Source organism: Conger conger, chromosome 11 (assembly GCF_963514075.1).
Source record: "Conger conger chromosome 11, fConCon1.1, whole genome shotgun sequence".
Lineage (NCBI taxonomy): Eukaryota > Metazoa > Chordata > Actinopteri > Anguilliformes > Congridae > Conger > Conger conger.
In genome coordinates this window covers 41,178,202-41,201,045 of record NC_083770.1, presented here as the reverse complement: position 1 = coordinate 41,201,045, position 22,844 = coordinate 41,178,202, and the positions used below count along the sequence as shown (strand labels likewise).

Sequence of the window (22,844 nt, the reverse complement as noted above, 5' to 3'; positions counted from 1 at the left end):
TGCATGTTTATTCCCTGCTGTCTGGGCGGGAAGGTGTGTGATTGAAGAGCAGCGTTGCCTACACCCGGGGAGATGGAGTGGAGGTTACCGTGGCGATAAATGAACCTACACCCCCGGCAACGAAGCACCTCCTTCATGCTTGCGTCCCCCTCGGCTGATTTTCCCTGAAAGTCGCTGATGCCAGGAGGCTGTGCTCTGGGCGGTGGTTTGGGGGATGGGGGAGTCGTCCAGGAGACCCCCCCCGGCTGAGGCTGACACCTCCACTCTGACATGGTCAGAGAGCGTGTAAACACCCCAGCTGTGTCTCCCAGGTGCGTCTCTAACGCCACGGGGCACGCCCGTGCAGATTCCACACCAGTCTCCTCAGTAAGTCTCCGACTGAATTCTCCCAGGTAATTGGTGGCCTGGTGCAGTATCCCTGAATGTGAATATTATGTGAATCAGGGACTGTGGAGCTCGGCCATTGTACCCCAGAGCAAATGTATTTCACCTGCGCTGCTTCACTGTATATACCGCCATATAAATGTAAAAAAGGAAAAGAAGAAAACATTAAGTGCTGTAAGTTACTGTAGATGAGAGTGGATTTAGCCCTTTATGGTGTGAAATCACAGACACGTGAGTAGAATGTTCTTAGCTGAACATTCTAATGTTGATGATGTCACAATCACTACTGGAGATCGACAGCAATGGAGTTCTAGAACACTGACTGGGAATTTTTACAAAAAAAAGACATTCCAAACAAAAACCCCTGACTCTTCAAAAGGTTCAAATAAAATTAATGATCGGGTGACAGGAAGGGATTAAGAGGCGGACGTCACAGATGGTGCACTTGCAAGTAAGATGCTGCACTCATGGGTAAGTGAAGGGCATGAACAGCCACTCACGCAAAACACTGGAGAAAGTCAATTAATCATGAGATAAAATATGAATCAGAGAAAGAGAAAGAGATATGCTGGGAAAAATAGAGAAATATATAGAGAAAGAAGGAAGATGGTTGAGAGAAACAGAAGAAAGAAAAAGATGTGTAGAAAAGAGAGATGGAGAAAGGGAAATGGAGAGAGAAAGATGTAGGAGAGAGATGGATGCGCTCTGTGAGAGATACTAGTGGTGACAGTGTCTCCACGATCCGGGATTGGAGGGGGGGAATTGTCGGGGGAGCGAGGCGAGATGGGGGAGAGGCAGGCGTCGTTAGTGAGGACGTAATCCTGGCTAATTAAGGCTGTGTATGACAGCACTGTCAGGGCTGAGTGATCCTTCAGACGCCGTCGCCGCGGTGACAGGGCTCAGAAGCCCAGACGTTCCTCTCTTCTGTTTCCACGTTCCTCCACTCCCCAACTTCCCCTTCTCTTCCCCATGTTATTATCATCTCTGTGTCTAATTGCAAGTCCCTGGGCAGAACACATTAAGGAGGCGTCTTAACAACCGAAAACGACGCAGCCTTAACAACTGTCCGCGCGCGCTTCCAGAGCTGAACTACAGACGTTTCTCTGACGGAACCGGGCTGCAGGTCACCGTCACGGAATCGACTGCGGAACCTGTTGCGTTTAGATAGTAGACGTCGTCGGGTTTGGATCCGTCCTGAAAGGGTTCTGATCTGATGGATCACTGTTCCACTGCCTACGGCTAGGCGTTCCACAAAAGACCAATCCCGCTCTCAACCTAGTGAAAATATGCATTCTGTCGCGTTGAATAAAGATTTTAGTTGAATTTAAAGAAACAAACTCATAACCGGCATGCTGCTGGTCGCTTTCCAATTTAATTGCATTTCATTAAATGTTAATGCATTTTTTTTAAAATAGAAAAACTGTCAAAAAGGAACTATCTATAAAAAAAGGGGGGGTTAGCCTATAATCTAGTGGATTATTACCTTGACTGGGTCTGACAAACGCCAGTGTGGCCACAATAAGATCCTTACAAGTCTTGGGCCCTTGACTGAGTCCCTAAACCTCACATTGCTCCAGGGGAGATGGTCCCACGCTTAGTCTAATCTACTGTAAATTGCTTTGGATAAAAGCGTCAGATAAATAAGGAATGTAATGTCATGGAAAGCAGTGTTATATCAGCACAGTATCCTCCCATAAAGGTGCTGAAGCTGAAACGCTGTGAACTCAAGAAAATACCTGCTCAGCAAACATCCACATTAGTGGCGAGTGCATCTAGCAGGTATTTGCACGGGTAAATGTTCATCTCTTTAATGAGGTGAAGAGTAAAACAAATAAACAAACATCATTAGGGCATTAATCAAGCCGGTGTCAGTGTTGATTTTGGCCGGAATCCAGCAGGGGAGACATAATTGAAGAAAGCCCAGCCCGGGGTGTGAGAGCTTCAGTCCACAGGGCCTCCCCACATTAGAGTGGATTAGACGTCTTTATTGTCTGTTTCCACAGAATTATTCTCCAGCATTACTCTATAGCGGCGGGGGATAATCATTGGGAATGCCGGCCCGCGCTATCTTACATTTAGAAAGGATGCTGCAGCAGTGAGATGGGCCAACAGTCTCAGCATAGTTAATAATTAAAACACAAGACTCAGGTCCTGAGACTTCTGCAGCATAACCACCATCGTTTAAGCCAGAATAAGCGCAGGCAGAATCTTTTGATTAATAGTCGACAGGCTCATTTATAGATCATATTTCACAGTCCCATAGACCTGATCCAGGACTGAATCTCACAGTAGCTTTGTCCGGTACTGTGATACTCTAATAAGGCTAATCATGTTTAAGAGACAATACTTACTGAGTATAACGCACACAAGCAAAGAGGTAAATTAAGCTGAAATCATAATTATTACGCTGAAAATAGCATTAATTAGAACTTAAATAGAATTAATATAAAGCCCTGACTCGCTGAGACACTGCAGGAATGAGACAGTATGTGAGGAGAGGAGGATTACGCCGATCTGTAAAGGAACCTCAGAGCTGCTCCAGGTCCTCACTCCTAGTCCTGGAGAGCCGCAGGGTGTGCAGTGGTCCTCACTCCTGGTCCTGGAGAGCCGCAGGGTGTGCTGGGGTCCTCACTCCTGGTCCTGGAGAGCCGCAGGGTGTGCTGGGGTCCTCACTCCTGGTCCTGGAGAGCAGCAGGGTGTGCTGGGGTCCTCACTTCTGGTCCTGGAGAGCCGCAGGGTGTGCTGGGGTCCTCACTCCTGGTGCTGGAGAGCAGCAGGGTGTGCTGGGGTCCTCACTCCTGGTCCTGGAGAGCCGCAGGGTGTGCTGGGATCCTCACTCCTGGTCCTGGAGAGCCGCAGGGTGTGCTGGGGTCCTCACTCCTGGTCCTGGAGAACTGCAGGGTGTGCTGGGGTCCTCACTCCTGGTGCTGGAGAGCTGCAGGGTGTGCTGGGGTCCTCACTCCTGGTGCTGGAGAGCCGCAGGGTGTGCTGGGGTCCTCACTCCTGGTCCTGGAGAGCCGCAGGGCATACTGGGGTCCTCACTGCTGGTCCTGGAGAGCAGCAGGGTGTGCTGGGGTCCTCACTCCTGGTCCTGGAGAGCCGCAGGGTGTGCTGATTTTTGGTTTCACCTTAATATCAGTGACCAATTCAGACCCAAAAAAGCATGTGAGGTGAGTTAACTGTGTAATCAACTACTTTAATTCTTCAATTAAGTGCTGAGTGACAACAAAAGCCAACACACCCTGTAGCTCTCCAAGACCAGGAGTGAGGACCACTGCATTACACCCTCCTGTCCTGGTTTGGGGTGGTACAGACTTCCCAAACCTCTCGCAACCCAATCCACTTATCCTCCAGGGTTTATTCTCCACTTAACAGCCCTGCACACTCCCAGAAATAAAGTGACAGTGGCGATGCATTTTTGTTCTTCAAGGATCAATTTCCCAAATGTACCCTGGAAGCGCAGTAGCGTTCTCTTTGGGTACAAATGAGAAAGTTTCCCAAACAAAAAAGGTACAATCTAGTCATATATTACTGGCTAAGGGTACGATTTTTGCACCGATAGGGTACTGCCCAGCCACAAGCATGTACCATTTGTACCTTTATTTATAAAGTAGCTCAGTGTAGGGCCAAATGCAGACTGGTATGGGGGCAGCAAACAGAGCGATATGAACACAGACTTTAGGAATGTATGTGCTAGAGCGTGATGATGCAGTGAGGTGATTCAGATTGGAAGAATGTGCACAACATGGTGGGCGCGGTTAATTTTGGCACAGGGTAGAGTGATCCGATTGGCTTATCTGCCTGCGCTATGTGGGTCTGTTTAAGAAAGGTAACGGCCCCCACTCCCAGCTGCCTGTGTGGGAGAGGGAGAACTATTTCTTCGCCAATTAAATCGGGCTTATTAGGTGGCAGGTTGAAAGAGCCAGGGCTGGGAATTTAGCCAGGACACCGGAGAACCCCCTACTGTTTGCGAAGAGCGTCATGGGATCTTTAATGACCACAGCGAGGCAGGACCTTGGTGTAATGTCTCGTCTGAAAGACGGTGTCTCCTACGGCACACCATCACTGCACTGGTGGAGCCCCCTGTTTTACAGAAGAACCTTTTTCTTTTTCCGGGAGAATTTTGTGGAGATTCGTTTTGAAATCTCGCTGCATTTAAAAATGAATCTGCAGTTCATCTCTCTCTTCCATTCTCCATCCTAAATGAAGTAGGGGGAAAGTCTTATATAATTGCACATTCATTTTCATGTAAATATTATTTTTTGAAAAGAATACAAATATTCCACAATAAATAATCATTATGTAAATCAATATCTGCAAAGGGAGGACCGTTACGTATTTTGAACAGCAATTCGTATTTTACGATTTTGTTTGTTGACATGATTTTCTTCAATTAACTTCAGAGTTCAGAGGTATCACCACTGCTTTGGCAGCATATTTCCTGTCATTGTCAAGCTGCTTGGATTTGAATTTGAATTTGTATTTACAGGCTCTTGTGTTCTCACGCATTGCGGCTACGCTAAGCTACGCTACGCTACGCTACGCTACGTGTGGCCATCGGCCCTCTTTCTGCGAAGACGCTTTCACTTCCTCCCGGTCGGTGGGGGATCTTTGCCGGCTGACTGCGTTTAAAACAGAGCCCTTTTCTCATTTCTACACTGGGCGCACGGGAGGCTTAAACAGCTTCCCTGCTCCCGAGTGAGGCAGATGACTGAGTGGTGAGAGGGGGCTAAATTACATGGTGGCGCGGGCTGCTGTGGACCCGGCTCCTCCCTCGCAGTGTGCGACACGCTCAGACGCCCCTCTGAAAGGTAGCGGGCGGGCGGAACTCTCCTGCCCGTCGGAACGCGCTGCGGAATCTCCGATGCTCCTACAGCTAGGCAACAGGTCTCTCGCCGCGGCAACTGCCTCCCGGTCCAAAGGAACCGAACACAGATATAACACGGCTGAACTGAACAAAGAATAATCCTGTTATTTTTTACTTAAATGTGACATTCACGCTGATTTTACAGTACGTATCCTGGCCTAAAATAGCAGCAGTGTTTAATAGATCTGCGATCTCAAATATTTATTTGAAATACTCTGACTTGTCAGCTGGTAGTATAATTTGTAATTATATCTGTACAATCTAGACAAGTGGTCCTCACACCTGGTCCTTGAGAGCTGCAGGGTGTGCTGGTTTTTGTTGTTACACAGCACTTAATTGATCAATGAAAGCAGTTATTACACATAATTAACTCACCTGGTTTCCTGGGTCTGAATTTGTTGTTGATTTTAAGGTGAAAATAAAAACCAGCACACCCTGGGGCTCCCCAGGAGTAGGAGTGCGGACCCCTGTTCCAGACGTTTCTACCCAAATGTGTCGCAAATCGATGTGCAATCATATCATGAGTGCGTCCAAATATACTGCTCTGAATATTGGTGACTCCGTAGGCTGATAAAGGTAAAAAAATTAACAGCATGCTCAGTCAACTTACCCTGTATAAATAAAGGTTCATAAATAAATATTGATGTATTTTATTAGTTTAATTTCAGGATATTTAATTGCCATAAGGACCAATAAGTGTGGCTGTTTGTGAGTCTTCTTACAGGGAACTGCACACAAACTCATTGGTTAAAAACACCACAGAATCCAGTTTGTTTTCCAGGTCATACAGTGTTTTATTTAAGGAAAGTGGAGCGGGGGCTTGGTCCAAATGTCACCGCCTCGTCCTGGGTCTGAACGTCCCGTGGATCTGGTGACAAACAGGCCGGGTCACCAGCACCTGCTACCTACCCCACCGCCCCTCCACCCCCCCTCCACCAGTCTGTCCTCCTGTCACAAACACCGCCCCTCCCACTGGGACTTCAGTGCGTAAAACGCATTGGGCCGCGGCCGTTAAAGTTTATAGTCCGCTGTAAAGTGGGTCTGGGAGCGGTCAGCTGGTTTTTAATGTAGTGCTCTTGTAATAGGAGCCAATGATGCGGCACGTCTCTGCGTTCTCTGCGTGTCCCGTCTCTGTCTCTAACCCCCGGCACAGCCAAACTGTGCCCCTGAGGGCCGGGACACTCAGCGATATGATCTGAATAAAACAGAGCGCTGTTTATTCACCGGATGTACGGTTTCAAACAGGTGTGCTGCACGTCTTCACACGTCTCTCCATTGAGAAAGCTGCTGCAAACATTCACCATTATCAATGAATTCATGTAATGTATTATTAACTTCATTATTAACAATCTCAGCTGCAATTCTTTTTGAAGAGGCATCAGTAAAGGTTATTTGAAAATAAAAATGATTATTCTCAAGTAATTTCACTCAAAGTTATTCAGCCCTGCTGCAGGAAAACACCTGTGTGCACAGGAAATAGGTGAGCATTAACTCTACCCAATGGAGCAATGCGTTATTCAGTACTTTTAAAGGTAGCACACCTGTGTGAATAGGTAACAGGTGAGTGTTCACTCTACCCCACCTGAGCACTGCACCCATACTAGTGATGTGAATATTCATAAGCTGGGTTATGAGGAAAGATCCATAAATGTGTGTGGCACTCCCACAAGTATGGTGACGATGATTGATTAGTTGATTGATTAGTTGATTGATTAGATGACTGATTACTGGATTTATGGATATACTCATATATAAAAATATATTCAGTAGAGAGTACAAAATAGTACTGTTTTTATTTTTTAAGTAATTCTGTCATAAATTAAATAATAAAGACAGACAGAATGAAAGGATAGGAGTGTGTGTGCATGTGTGTGAGTGTCTGTGTGTGTTTGTGTGTGTGTGCGTATGAGTGTGAGTGTCTGTGTGCATTTGTGTGTGTGTGTGTGTCTGTGTGTATTTGTGTGTGTGTGTGCGCATGTGTGTGAGTGTCTGTGTGTGTATCTGTGTGTATGAATGTGAGTGTCTGTGTGTGTTTGTGTGTATGAGTGTGAGTGTCTATATGTGTGTGTGTGTGTGAGTGTGTATCTGTGTGTATGAGTGTGAGTGTCTGTGTGTGTGTGTGTGTGTGTGTGTGAGTGTGTATCTGTGTGTATGAGTGTGAGTGTCTGTGTGTATTTGTGTGTGTGTGAGAGTCTGTGTGTGTTTGTGTGTGTGTGTGTGAGTGTCTGTGTGTGTATCTGTGTGTATGAGTGTGAGTGTCTCTGTGTATTTGTGTGTGTGTGAGTGTCTGTGTGTGTTTGTGTGTGTGTGTGTGAGTGTCTGTGAGTGGGAGTGTGTGAGAGTGTGTATGTCAGTGTGTGAGGAGTGGATTAGTGGGATTGGGGGGTGGGCTGGGTGCAATAGTGGTGCGGTCATGTCCATTTTTACCCCGGTCACAGGACCGCAGTGTTGGGTTAGCCGGGGGATGAGCCCCCACTCCCAGAATAGCCCCCGGGCCTGAGACAGAGGGTCCTAACCCCCCCCCCCCCAACCTGCACACACTGCAGCTGCAGGGGCCTCAATCGGCTTCTTCCACACCCCAACACCTTCCCTGCACCCCCCCGCCCAATTTACACCCCCCACCCCGGCCCACAAATTTCCAAGCAGGACAGAAATACCCCCCAGCCGTAGCCTGGCGCATGCCGGGGATCATTTCCAGAGGGAATAATGAGACAGAAATACTGCCTGGCCCTTCAGACAGTGCTAGCGCTGACGCTAACCGCGGTTACCACGGGGAGGAGAGGGACCTTACAGCCAGCCAGAGGACGCAGAGCTCATCGGAGGTCACTTTGCTTGGACAAAAGGAAAGTAAGGAAAAAAGACACTTCTTTTTGTCGAACAGCAATGGCCACAAACGAAGAACAAGCTTACTGTTGTGTGAATAGAAATGGAAACACAAAAGAACATCTAAGAACTTAAAGTTTGCTTATTTAACACTGCTACTGCACATAAACATCCCTAAAAGGATTTCTGTTGAATCACTACCTTGGCCAATGCCCAGAAAGTGTGTCTGATTAAACCATAAAAAACACGAATACAACATCATTTTTAATCATACTGAAACTATAATATCCCATAGTGCATTTCAGATTTTTGAGAATAGAAGAAAAATGTGCACATTCTGTTCCTGAAAGACTGAAAAACATACATCTCCACACATGCAGCGTCATAACATGCAGTGTTTTAAAAACAAAAATGAATAAGTTATGGATTAATTACATGATCAAGTAATTTCTTGTGCTGTATTTGTGCTGTCTTATAGATTTTGATTCTAGGCACATTTGCTGGGCCCAGCTAATATGAAATAAAATATCTGCTGATTTTGACATTCTGAAAAGAGGAGGGCTGTAGGGTTTTAAGCAGCTTTTCGGACTGCTCTGCAGACATATGGAGGGAGGAGATATTATTTCAGAAGTACAGCTGCTATAATAGCTGCAAATCTGCTTGAGGAGGAAGCGTCGGCCATGTTAGTTTTCCTCTGCAGACAGGATGCTCCAGACCGCAGGACTTCTGCTAACTTCAGGACGGCCAAGGAGCACGTCCACAAGTAAATACTTGATACTTGAACATCCCAATTTCCCTCGGGATGAATAAAGTATCTATCTATTTATCTCAAATGATACTGAGTTTAACAGGTCCTCTGCCATCACAATCTCCTGGTCCAAATGAACCAATAAATGTGAGGATGGACATGGATTATTTTTAGTCAAGTGGTAAATGGGAAATTCACACCAACAATTCATGGATCCTAATTTTACAAACACTTCTGCAATTTCTCCAAGGGAAAAAATGTTTTGTTCAGAAAATTACAGGCCTATTCCTTGTCCGTGTTGCTGGAAAGCGATAAGGGACTCTCAAATGATTATTTTACCCAGGTCTTTATCGATCATATCTCAGGCCCAAACACCCTCAGAGGTGTCCCAAATGTCTAAATACCTTTGCCCCGACTCTCACACCTATGTACCTCCAGGGGCATCATCTTGTGATTACATTGTGGGCACAGGGCATCCCACACTGACCCCCCTGTAGGAAGGGTGTGTAAGGGGGGACAGGGTCTCCTGTGGGGCCCGAACGCTCCATGCTTTTATTATCCATGAACCCCCTCTCCCCTTCACACACTGGAGGTGCCGCACTGGTGCTAAGTGAGGTAATAGCCAATTGATTTAGTTTGTTTTTTGTCAGTGTCTGGTCATAAATCACGTAATTTGCCAGGGGTTTGGGGGTCGGGGAACTCCTCTGTTTGCATTGGGAGTGTGTCAACAATTAATCTACCACTTGACTCCCAACCACACGCACGCACACACACACACACACACACACACACGCACGCACACACACACACACACGCACACACACACACGCACACACACACAAACACTCTCACGTATAAACACACACACACACACACACACTTATACAGTATTGTTGTTGAACTGCAGGGTTGTTTGTCTCTATTTTGTAATCGGCACAGTGAATTGTAAACGTGATTCATATGCACAGGACACATGGGATGAAGATAAAGGATCCCCCAAACAAAGCATGGACGACCGTCTCACTGTCACAATGCATTCTCACCAAAAGTGCTCATTAGAAATACCTGTGAATACAGAACACATAGCAGTTTCTCAGTCATGAGAAAATGATTCAGAAACTCAGATTGTTGAATCATCTTAACTGAACATTCTAAAGCTGATGTAACAATCACTGCTGGTGACAGAAGCACACGGAATTCTGGGTAATCATGTTCCCTCCCTGGGTTTTCCTCAAAGGAAACAGAAAGTGGGAATGCTGCAGGTGGTGGTGGGGGGGGGGGCGGGCATCGGTTGATCTGGGGGGGTCTGTGGGGCAGTCCACAGGCATTGCACCCCCCTCCTTCCCTTAGAGAGTTCCACACAGTGGCACTAAGACAACCAGCAGAACCACCCAGATAACTGTGGCCAGCTGTGTCCATTCCACAGTAGACCGAATAAAACCCCGTCCCATCTGGTCTGGGGGGCGGGGGGGTAAGTGAGACAGGGGCCGGTCACCACCATGAAAGGACGCTCCTGTTCCTCAGGGTTAACTGAGATGGGGGGGCTGTTTTCGAAGCAGTTAGACAATCTGTTTGGTTTGGGGTGGGGGTGGGGGGGGGAGGTGCTGTCGGACTGTCAGGGAATTTGACGGGCAGACCAGACAGGAGGGAGAGAGATGGGGCAAGGAGAGGGGGGGGGGGGGGGGGAGTGACAGAGGTGGTCTTCTTCTCCTGGGGGGGGGGGGTTTGAAGAGATTCCAGGTTTTTAGGTATTCAGTAGCCTGATGATTCCCAGATGTGTGTGAGTGTGTGTGTGTGTGTGTGTGTGTGTGTGCAGGTGTGTGTGAGTGCGTGAGTTTGTGTGTGTGAGTGTGTGTGCAGGTGTGTGTGAGTGTGTGAGAGTGTGTGTGCAGGTTTGTGTGTGTGTGTCTCATGTCAGATAGCTCTGCAGCAGTCTCCTGGTGCTGGTTGAGGTCGGTGCTGAAAGACAGGCAGGTGCAGATTTACAGCTGTGCACGTTAGCACGTTAGCGCAGCACCGCACAGAAACAGCCCAGCCTACCTGCCTGCACACGCACACACACACACTCACACCCAAGGGCAGGTTAGCAGCATATATTAGGCACTCGCTGACTGCTTGTGGCGGGAGTACATTTGTCAACATATTACAGTGTGTCAACACTCCAACAACGAGGCCCAGCAGGGCTCTGCTCCGGGCGGCCGACTCTCCCTGGTCTGCTTCCGGTCTGCCTCCCGTCCGCCATTTCCGTCCGTCCGTTTGAAAAAGCCGCCATTTGCACACGACGGTGGAGAACACCCTCGTGAAAAAAACAGCTCAAGCTATGTTTTGAAACAGCTGGTAGCTGGCAATATCTGGTCATAGCTGGACTTTACACCAGGGAAGCTCTGTCACGTTGCGTGTGCATTCTGGACTTGCGATTACTTAGTTGACTCGTTTCACCATATTTCGGTTCTCACCCACCCCCCTTCTGATTAGTTTGCTGACTGGATGTTGTGTTTGACCATCTCCTCGTCCTATTGGGCTCTGATTCTCGCCATAGCCACGCGGATGCTAAACTAAGCTAAACCAGAGCGTCAGGAAAACACGCCTCCTCGGACCGCCCGACGGTCCACCTGCCGTTCCGGATTCTCCGCTCACATCCAGTCTGGACGGGAGCCCCGTGACGGAATATCTGCTCAGCCCATTAATAAGTAAACGCCCGGGTGAAAAAGCCACCAACACCAACCACTGCACGGATATATGGCGGTATTACTTATTTATCCGGCCGAGCTGAATTATTTATTGTTTATTCCAAATGATCTTTTTTTAAGGGGGGGGGGGGGCATGTTAACCGAGGCGGGGGGGTGACCCACATTGCCGAAGCGGACCGCGGTGTTAATGATCCTGACCCACGTGTACGGATGCTGGAGGGGGGCGGGACTCTAATGATCTCGTTACCAACATCAAAGGGCAAACTGCGAGGGCCATGCCCCTGCCTACCATGAGGGGCAGATAAATTACCCCCCTTCCCTGCCCTTTGAAGTCCACTCGCCATCCACTCTAACAACCACAGGCCCAGCCGGCTAACCGCCCCGCCACTAAATTAAGCACTTATAACTGCCCCAGCCGGAGTTACCATGGGAGAGTCAATACCCCTGACACAGGCAGGGGGGAGGGAGAGGGAGAGAGAAAGGGGGGGGGGGGGGGGGGGGGGGCTGGTTCTGAATCTCCTGGTTCTGTGCGGTTCTGCAGTGTGGTTCTGCTCTGGTTCTGTAGTACATTTCTACTGTGGTTCTGTTCCTGTTGTCCCTCTGTTCCAGGGTCTTGGTGTGGTCCTGTTTCAGGTTCTTGGTGTGGTTCTGTTCCAGGTTGTTCCTGTGGTTCTGTGTTGGGTTTCTGTGGTGGTTCTGTGTTGGGTTTCTGCAGTGGTTCTGTGTTTGGTTTCTGCAGTGGTTCTGTGTTTGGTTTCTGCAGTGGTTCTGTGTTGGGTTTCTGCGGTGGTTCTGTGTTGGGTTTCTGCGGTGGTTTGGTGTTGGGTTTCTGCGGTGTTTTGGTGTTGGGTTTCTGCGGTGGGTTCTGATCCAGGTCGCAGTGGCTCCGTGGTGAGACCAGCGTGAGCAGGGCTGGGCCCGGTGAACCTCGCTCCAGACGAGGTGAGAACGGGCACACACGGGGTCACACTCCGAAGCCCCAAACCCCACGTCTCCGCCCTCCTCTCCGAGGGAGCCTACGCAGATCAAACACTCTGATACACTTTCATAACCTCAATATTTAATCTCATCGCTGCGGGACCTGACCTGCGCACACACTTCATCGGGCGTTTGGAGTGGAAGCCCTTTTCAGCCCCTCCAGGAGCAGGAGAGGTAGAGATACAGACCCATTAATCTGCCGGCTTCTGATCTGCGGCCAGACACAGGCCAGAGCTATCAGTCAGTGCCATCGCCCAATGGCCTTTATTTCAGGAAAACCTTCTGATTCACCATCTTTTGACAAGTGCTTCGAGCAGGTCCTTGAAAACGATACTCCCATTTTGTCAAGTGCCGTGCGTGGAAAAAAAAAGGTGGCTCAGGATTGGAGAAATTTATATCGAAATCCCTGACGTGGTTTCTGAATGCTGGTCCCATCCCAAATGCCAGGGACGTTTTGTAAAAGTACCGCAACCCGTGATTTACTTCCCCAGACGTCAGGGGCTGACAAATAAACAGACGCTGAGTAATTCCCAAAGCCATGGCCTTTGTTTAGGTCGCAAGCTTGGGGGAGCGATTAGGTGGAACAGAGGTGCACAACAAGGGCCGATCCGTTTCAGGATTTTATGCCAACTTCTGCTCTTAATGCCGTAATTAGCTCAATCATATCTTGATCTGACATTTGTATGAATTTCTTAGTAATAAGAAATTCTAAATTGAAATGGAGCCCCGTTCACTTTGGTATCTTTGAAGCTCAGTATCTCGAAACCACTGAGAACGCAGATAGAACCTTACAGGGTCACGTGATGACTGTGCCTTGCGGGTCTCCCACGGTGACGTCTCTCTGAACCTTTTCATTCAAGTGTTTACAGGAAAAGTTCTCAAAGAGGGCACTGCCCTTTTCACTGTTGCAGAAAGGTCCTTCAAGTGTAATCACTCCCGAACATATAAATGGTAAATGGTTGGCATTTATAAAGTGCCTTTATCCAAAGCGCTGTACAATTGATGCTTCTCATTCACCCATTCATACACAGACTCACACACCGACGGCGATTGGCTGCCATGCAAGGCGCCGACCAGCTCGTCAGGAGCATTTGGGGGTTAGGTGTCTTGATCAGGGACGCTTCGACACACCCAGGGTGGGATCGAATCGGCAACCCTCCGACTGCCGGACGACTGCTCTTACCTCCTGAGCCAATGTCGCCCCACATATCAGGACAGTGTGTCAAAACAAGTGCTGTGTAAACCACTTTGACTGGGTGGGACTGCCCAGTGAAGGCAGTCGACTACACACTCGGAAATAAAGGAATGAAAAGAGCCTAAAAAAGTACTGTGCTTATTGCTGGGGCAGCACCCTATTGGTACATACAATCTAACTCCTGCCGAGAAATATATAACTAATTTGTACATTGCTGTACTTTCAGGGTACATCTGGGAGATTTGGTCCTTGAAGAAACACTTTAGTGCAGCAGCCGAATCCAAGCGCCTAAGTTCTTGGAATTAAAGAAATCCAGTAAGTACAAGGTTCAAGGACTCAATTAGACCCCTGCCCCGATTGGACTCACACCTACTCTGTTAGAGTTTAATTAACACTGGCCATTTTACTGTGTGGACATAAAGTCCGGCCAGACTGTCGTCCGGACCGCTGGCCGTGTTGTTGGGAAGCAGACCGATAGGCCCCTGCTGATGTGGTCACCTGTCAGGCAGAGCGGTGCTAATGTTCAGCAGCTGTGTAGCTACTGCCTCTGGAACCCGAACATCAGCCGCTGGGGTCCACCTGGGCCCGGTCCGACCCCCCGCGGTCCCGCTGCGGTAGAGTCCGTACGGTCCAGCGAACTTGGGGCGAAACGGTTCCCCCGAAGGAGCCGCGGTTTAAAGCGCGGCGGGAGTTTTTTCCGTGGCCTTGCAGAAGAGCTCTAAGTCAGGGAGCGGTGCGGGCGCCGGAGGGGCCGTATAACCGGCGTGTAAAAACCCGCCGTTTACTGCACCGTAAAGAGTTACGCCCGGCGTAAATAAAGATGGCCGAACAGCCCTTTTAAAAAACTGAAAGAAACGAGGACGATCAATACGCCGTTAAAACCCTTCCCCAGGACGGCCTCTGCAGGCCCATCCACACAGGGATGGAGTGACACGGGGAGAGGAACACAGTGCTGTCCACATCAGAGTCTGGATCGCTTATTTTCAGGCTGTCCTACAAGCGATACGAAAACTAAAACTGCATTTGAATGGAGCTCTATGGGAATTTGGGGGTGGGACTGGATTCGTGTAAATTATGCTGACGGAGTATGGAACACATTTGTTGGGTAGTTGGGTTTAAGTCATTAAGGGTCGAAGGTATCAAATTAGCCTCAAACCACCATGCTGCTGCCACATATGCAGCAGATATGAAAATAATTAACTAAAAAAACTAAACTAAAATTTTTTTTTTTTTAATATTTCCTTTCCACTCGTTACGCATTGATGTGTGTCATGGATAATCAATGCTTTTATCTGAAGGCTTTAAATTAAAGTTATTGAAATATAAAAAATGCAGCAGAATCATTTTAGCCCTCATTTTAGCTACAGGGTATTTCTAAGATCAAAAATAAACAAAAAAAACTTCCATTAAATAAATTATTAAGTGATGAAAGCATCAGCGGAAAATGATCTGGATTCTGATAAAGGAATGCAAAAATATTTCTGCTCGTCTTGTCGACAAACGGCAATCAGGCCATAGGATCCATTGTGTTCTTCTGAACACAACCTGAGGTCAAAGGTCATTTACATGTCACATGACAGGAAGTTTTGGGCTAGTGTCATGAGGATCACGGCACCTGCAAGCGTTGCATTGGATTCCAGCCAGGTCATTTGAATCTTTTGAGCAAATTCCACGTGCAGGGCCAACAGAATAACGGAAAAATGTCACACAAGAAAGCACTCGGTAAGACCAGCTCCTTCCCCTCCCTGAAAAGGCTCCGAAAAAGACCAAGCAAAGGCAGACGTGTCTGCGGATCTCACAATGGGAAAACAATGGCACCAATTAATCTAATGCAAACGTGTCGAAGTCAGAAGCCATGTTTTTAGAGTACTACTGCAGGGAGAGACCGAGTGCTGAATTAGACTTCCAGAGAGAAAGAGAGAGAGAGAGAGGGGGGGAGAGAGAGAGGAAAAGAGAGGGAGATAGAGGGAGAGAGAGGAAGAGAGAGGGAGAGAGAGGGAGAGAGAGAGAAAGAGAGAGGGAGAGAGAGAGAGAGAGAGGGAGAGAGAGGGAGAAAGAGAGAGGGAGAGACAGAGAGAGAGGGAGAGAGAGGGAGAAAGAGAGAGAGAGAGGGAGAGAGAGAGGGAGAGAGAGGGAGAAAGAGAGAGGGAGAGACAGAGAGAGAGAGGGAGAGAGAGGGAGAAAGAGAGAGGGAGAGACAGAGAGAGAGAGAGGGAGAGAGAGGGAGAAAGAGAGAGGGAGAGACAGAGAGAGAGGGGGGGAGAGAGGAGAAAGAGAGAGGGAGAGACAGAGAGAGAGGGAGAGAGAGGGAGAAAGAGAGAGAGAGAGGGAGAGAGAGAGGGAGAGAGAGGGAGAGAGAGAGAGAGAGGGAGAGAGAGGGAGAAAGAGAGAGGGAGAGACAGAGAGAGAGGGGGGGAGAGAGGGAGAAAGAGAGAGGGAGAGACAGAGAGAGAGGGAGAGAGAGGGAGAAAGAGAGAGAGAGAGGGAGAGAGAGAGGGAGAGAGAGGGAGAGAGAGAGAGGGAGAGAGAGGGAGAAAGAGAGAGGGAGAGACAGAGAGAGAGAGGGAGAGAGAGGGAGAAAGAGAGAGGGAGAGACAGAGAGAGAGAGGGAGAGAGAGGGAGAAAGAGAGAGGGAGAGGGAGAGAGAGAGGGAGACAAAAAGAGGAGAACAGAGTAGCTGCTGACTGCAGTGCTTTTGAGAAAGGATGGGAGTCTGGATGAGCAGAGCAGTGTCTCGTTCAGGAGAGTAGTGAAGTAATGCTTTGTATTGACAGCCTTGGCGAGTGTCGTCAGAAGCACAAGCAGGCAGTTTTTTCGACTGTTTAAAAAAATGAAGTTACTTTTTTTTTTTTTTACACTTCTGTGGGAAAAGTAGCTTTTGAATGGAATTTGCATTTATGGGAACATTTCCCAGGCCTATGGCAATGTTTGATTCATTAATAAGTGAATGACATTTTGGCACATGAGCCAACACTGTACACACATACATGCACTCTCATGTGCATAAAGACACACACACACACTCTCATGTGCATACAGACACACACACACACACACACAGGCAGTAAATAGCAAAAGCCAGTGAGCAAGTTCATTTCTAAGTCTGGTGGGCCTGCCTCAGCTACCTTCATAGTCAGCAGACTTGAAATAATCAATGTAGAGTGAAAGAGAGAGAGAGAGAGAGAGAGAGAGAGAGAGAGAGGGAGAGAGAGAGAGAGAGAGAGAGAGAGAGAGGGAGAGAGAGAGAGAGAGAGAGAGGGAGGGAGAGAGAGCCGGTGAATCGATCAGAGATCCAAAAATCAATCAGCAACTTAATTGCTCCTGGGAGAGAGAGCGAGAATTCCATTGCTTTTCCAAAGCCCTTCCCTGAATTTACCATTCGACATGCAGTACCATTCCATCCAGATTCATCCCTCTCGCCTCCTGAAGCCACACTTATTGTGGCTACACCGGGGCTTGAACCAGCGACCTTCAGGTCTTAGTCATGCACCTTATCCACTGGGCGACAGGCACCTCATCCACTGGGCTACAGGCACCTCATCCACTGGGCTACAGGTACCTCATCCACTGGGCTACAGGTACCTCATCCACTGGGCTACAGGTACCTCATCCACTGGGCTACAGGCACCTCATCCACTGGGCTACAGGCACCTCATCCACTGGGCTACAGGTACCTCATCCACTGGGCTACAGGTACCTCATCCACTGGGCTACAGGCACCTCATCCACTGGGCTACAGGTACCTCATCCACTGGGCTACAGGTACCTTAGCCACTGGGCTACAGGCACCTTAGCCACTGGGCTACAGGTACCTCATCCACTGGGCTACAGGCACCTCATCCACTGGGCTACAGGTACCTTAGCCACTGGGCTACAGGCACCTTAGCCACTGGGCTACAGGCACCTTAGCCACTGGGCGGCAGGCACCTCATCCACTGGGCTACAGGCACCTTAGCCACTGGGCGAGCCCCTATGTTCAGCTGTGTAAATGTATGTACAGAGCCAAAGGTTCACCATCCAAGTTAATTCTGATGAAAGCATCTGCTAATGTCCACATACATGGAGATGGAGATTAAGGTTCTCTGAAGAAGGCATTAATAAAATGTCAAGGTTTGTTGGATGTGATTTTCTCTCTCTGGTAGACTGAACGGTTGTTCCTCTCTGTGATTCTGTGATTGTGCATATGCATATATGCGCATGTGGGAGTGTGTATGAGTGATTGTGTGTGTGTGTGTGTGGGTGTATGAGTGATTGGCCATGTGTGTCTGTGTGTGCATGTGGGACTACATGTGTGTGCATGTGTGTGTCTGTGTGTGCGTGTGGGAGTGTGTGTGTGTGTGTGTCTGTGTGTGCATATGTGTGTGTGTGTGTGTGCGTGTGGGAGTGCGTGTGTGCATGTGCGTGTGTGTGTCTGTGTGTGCATGTGTGTGTGTGTGTGTGTGTCTGTGTGGGAATGCGTGTGAGTGATTGTGTGTGTGTGGGAGTGCGTGTGTGCATGTGCGTGTGTGTGTCTGTGTGTGCATGTGTGTGTGTGTGTGTCTGTGTGGGAATGCGTGTGAGTGATTGTGTGTGTGTGGGAGTGTGTGTGTGTGTGTGCATGTGTGTGAGTGTGTGTGTGTGTGTGTGAGTGTGCATGTGTGAGTGTGTGTGTGTATATATATGATTGATTGAGTGTGTGTGTGTGTGTCTGTGTGTGTGTGTGTGTGTGTGTGTGTGTGTGTGGGAGTGTGTGTGTGTGTGCATGTATGTGTGTGAGTGTGTGTGCGTGAGTGTGCATGTATGAGTGTGTGTGTGTGTGTGTATATGAGTGATTGAGTGTGTGTGTGTGTGTGTGTGTGTGTGGGAGTGCATGTATAGAGGGAACATCACCACCGGCTTCATCAAAGCACATTTTTAGAGGCTGGGATTGGTCTCCGTGGAGCAGCAGGGGTCAGAGGTCAGTTGGAAGGGGGTTTCTGGGACAAGGGAGGGAGGGGTGAAGAGAGAGACAGAATGAAGGGGGGATGGTGGATGCAGGGGCCAGGCTCTCTGAGGAGCTCCCGAGGTCAATGGCCCTGGTTTCAGATCGACCACATCGAGCCGCCAGCTATCCGCGAACACAATGACAGACAGCCGCGGGCCACAGAATCCAAACTATGGATCCTCCCCACAAATAAATACGTAAATACGTACGTACACAAATAAATACGTAAAAAAGAGAAGAGAAAGAGACCAAAACAGCAAACACAGAAATAAGGTCGGCAGAATTTGAAGGGGCAGGGGAAACTGACAGGCAGAGCTACTAACACATGAACTGGAGAAGTTAGCATCCTTAAGAATTCACATTAATGTGAAAAATCCCTTGTGTGTGTGTATTTGTGAGAGTGTGTGCCTGTGTGCGTATGTGTGTGTGTATGCATGTGTATATGTGTATGCCTGGTGTGTGTGTGTGTGTCTGTGTGTGAGTGTGTGTGTGGCAAATCGATGGGGCGGAACCAGTAGATTCCACTCGGAGGGCTGCATGGCTGAAACTTAGCAACGGCCGTCACGGGGACCCAACGTCCCCAGAGACCCTGCCTGGTCAGACACATTCATTACCAGGAAAGTGTGTGTGTGTGTGTGTGTGGACTACCACGAGTGTGTGTGTGTGTGTGTGTGTGGACTACCACGAGAGTCGGGTGTGTGTGTGTGTGTGTGTGTGTGGACTACCATGAGAGTTGGGGGTGTGTGCGTGTGTGTGTGTGGGTTTGTGTGGACTACCAGGAGAGTGTGTGTGCGTGTGTGTGTGTGCGTGTGTATTACCAGGAGAGTGTGTGTGTGTGTGTGTGTGTGTGTATTACCAGGAGTGTGTGTGTGTGTGTGTGTGTGGATTACCATGAGAGTCGGGTGTGTGTGTGTATTACCAGGAGAGTCGGGTGTGTGTGTATGTGTGTGTGTGTGTGTGTGTGTGTACGGTTTACCAGGAGAGTTGGGCCAGATTAAAAATTCATGCTGTTTACTGCAACAAAGGCCTGTGCTAAAGGACGGGGACTCAGGGTCTGGGGCTCTGGGGATGTGGGGGGATGTGGGAGATGTGGGAGGATGTGGGGGGGGTGTGGGGGATGTGGGGGATGTGGGGGGACGTGGGGGCATGTGGGGGGATGTGGGGGATATGGGGGGATGTGGGGGATATGGGGGGATGTGGGGGATATGGGGGGATGTGGGGGCATGTGGGGGATGTGGGGGATGTGGGGGATGTGGGGGGATGTGGGGGATGTGGGGGGATGTGGGGGGATGTGGGGGGATGTGGGGGCATGTGGGGGGATGTGGGGGGATGTTGGGTTAGATGTGGGGGGATGTGGGGGATGTGGGGGGATGTGGGGGGATGTAGGGGCATGTAGGGGGATGTGGGGGGATGTGGGGGGATGTGGGGGCATGTAGGGGGATGTGGGGGGATGTGGGGGATGTGGGGGCATGTAGGGGGATGTGGGGGGATGTGGGGGCATGTGGGGGCATGTGGGGGGATGTGGGGGGATGTGGGGGGATGTGGGGGGATGTGGGGGCATGTGGGGGGATGTGGGGGTAACTGTGCTAACATACCGCGCTCACGCAATAACGGGGAGTCACACAACATTCACAACACGGGTTAAACAAACTCAGTCTGCTACAGCAGCTGGTGTTGCTTTACCACGGAGCAAAATGGTACTGCTCAGTACCGTATATCTCAAGGGTAACTAACACATTATATCCCAGTGTTTCGGTTCTCTACGTGTGAGTTTGGGTTTCATTTTGTTCTGCGTATAAATCCGTTGAATGTTCTGGAGGGTAGTGGACAAGTTGCACTTACTGTCTCTCTTGGGACTTTCTCTTTTCTTAGGAAGAGAAAAATACGGGGGCGGGGGGGAGGGGGGGGATTACGAAAAAAGAGGGGAGTGTCATGATAAGTTCCCTCAGTAAAATCACAGTGACGCACAATCATATTCATAAACAATGGGTGTCATAATGTTTCTAGGCTACAGTCTGCAATAGGACCTGAAGTAGAATCAGTCAGACAGATAAAGAGACGTCATGTGCAGGTGCTATGAGCGCAAACCCACCACCGCCAAACTGCCCACTGCAGTGCTGGGGGCCTCTTTATGAGGTTTGTGCAGTGTTAATCACTGATTGGTCAGTGCTGGAGGCCTCTTTATGGGGTATGTGCAGTGTTAATCACTGATTGGTCAGTGCTGGAGGCCTCTTTATGAGGTTTGTGCAGTGTTAATCACTGATTGGTCAGTGCTGGAGGCCTCTTTATGGGGTATGTGCAGTGTTAATCACTGATTGGTCAGTGCTGGAGGCCTCTTTATGAGGTATGTGCAGTGTTAATCACTGATTGGTCAGTGCTGGAGGCCTCTTTATGGGGTATGTGCAGTGTTAATCACTGATTGGTCGATACCGGAGGCCTCTTTATGGGGTATGTGCAGTGTTAATCACTGATTGGTCAGTGCTGGAGGCCTCTTTATGAGGTATGTGCAGTGTTAATCACTGATTGGTCAGTGCTGGAGGCCTCTTTATGGGGTATGTGCAGTGTTAATCACTGATTGGTCGATGCTGGAGGCCTCCTTATGGGGTATGTGCAGTGTTAATCACTGATTGGTCAGTGCTGGAGGCCTCTTTATGGGGTTTGTGCAGTGTTAACCACTGATTGGTCGGTGCTGGAGGCCTCTTTATGACATATGTGCAGTGTTAATCGCTGATTGGACGATGCTGGAGGCCTCTTTATGGGGTATGTGCAGTGTTAATCACTGATTGGTCGGTGCTGGAGGCCTCTTTATGAGGTATGTGCAGTGTTAATCACTGATTGGTCAGTGCTGGAGGCCTCTTTATGGGGTATGTGCAGTGTTAATCACTGATTGGTCGATGCTGGAGGCCTCTTTATGGGGTATGTGCAGTGTTAATCACTGATTGGTCAGTGCTGGAGGCCTCTTTATGGGGTTTGTGCAGTGTTAACCACTGATTGGTCGGTGCTGGAGGCCTCTTTATGACATATGTGCAGTGTTAATCGCTGATTGGACGATGCTGGAGGCCTCTTTATGGGGTATGTGCAGTGTTAATCACTGATTGGTCGGTGCTGGAGGCCTCTTTATGAGGTATGTGCAGTGTTAATCACTGATTGGTCAGTGCTGGAGGCCTCTTTATGGGGTATGTGCAGTGTTAATCACTGATTGGTCGGTGCTGGAGGCCTCTTTATGGGATATGTGCAGTGTTAATCACTGATTGGTCGGTGCTGGAGGCCTCTTTATGAGATATGTGTAGTGTTAATCACTGATTGGTCGGTGCTGGAGGCCTCTTTATGGGGTATGTGCAGTGTTAATTAGTGAAGTCAGCTAAGTTCATCAATACTGGTTCCCGTGGCGACGCTTGATTGCTGCAGCTCCACAGGTGGGTGAGGATGGGCAGGGAAGGGGGATTACCCACAATCCACTCCAGCAGCTACCATCAACTATCTACACACACATACATGCATATTACCCACAATCCACTACAGCAGCTACCATCAACTATTTACACACACAAACACGTGCATTACCCACAATCCACTATTGCAACAACCATCAACTATTTACACATACACATACATACACACACACACACACACACGCACACACTCACAGCTACCATTAACTATTCACACACACACACACACACACACACGTGCCTTGCTCACAATCCACTCCAACAGCTACCATCAACCATTTACACACACAATATTTTATTTTACTTTCATTGCAGGTTTGACATGTGAAATTGCACAGGGTCTTTGACAACTGCAAGAAACGGACGGCCTGCTCTTAAAAGGCTCCTGTCACAGCAGCAGAAGGAGAACTCGGTGGGTAAAAATAACAGGGCACGCAGGTCACAGTGAGCAGATATCAGCGTGTGATAGTGGTTCGCACTCTGCAGAGGTGGCTTTTCACCCAAATTGCAGAAATAACTTGAAAACCAGTTACTGAACCTGCACTTATTTTGACATGAACAGCAGGTGTGTGTTGCCCTTAATTGCCGATAGGCCAAAATTCCAGGACAGTTGAAAAACAAGTCCAAGCATTTTTTGAATGTTTGAAATACTTAAAATTCATGTTTTTTTTGTTTTTTTTGTGTGGGGTTTTATAAAAACGTCCGGGAGGAACATTTCAGAAGTTGTGGAACTGTGGCGATTCA

The 22,844-nt window shown here is 48.8% G+C and overlaps 1 long non-coding RNA gene across 1 annotated transcript; it reads left to right on the top strand.

Annotated features, from left to right (window-relative positions):
* Positions 1-7,968: 7,968 nt before the first annotated feature.
* Positions 7,969-22,499, top strand: LOC133140136 (uncharacterized). Its single transcript, XR_009709990.1, has 3 exons — positions 7,969-8,098; positions 13,912-14,000; positions 22,416-22,499. It is a non-coding gene; the product is annotated as an uncharacterized LOC133140136 (long non-coding RNA).
* The last annotated feature ends 345 nt before the right edge of the window (positions 22,500-22,844 follow it).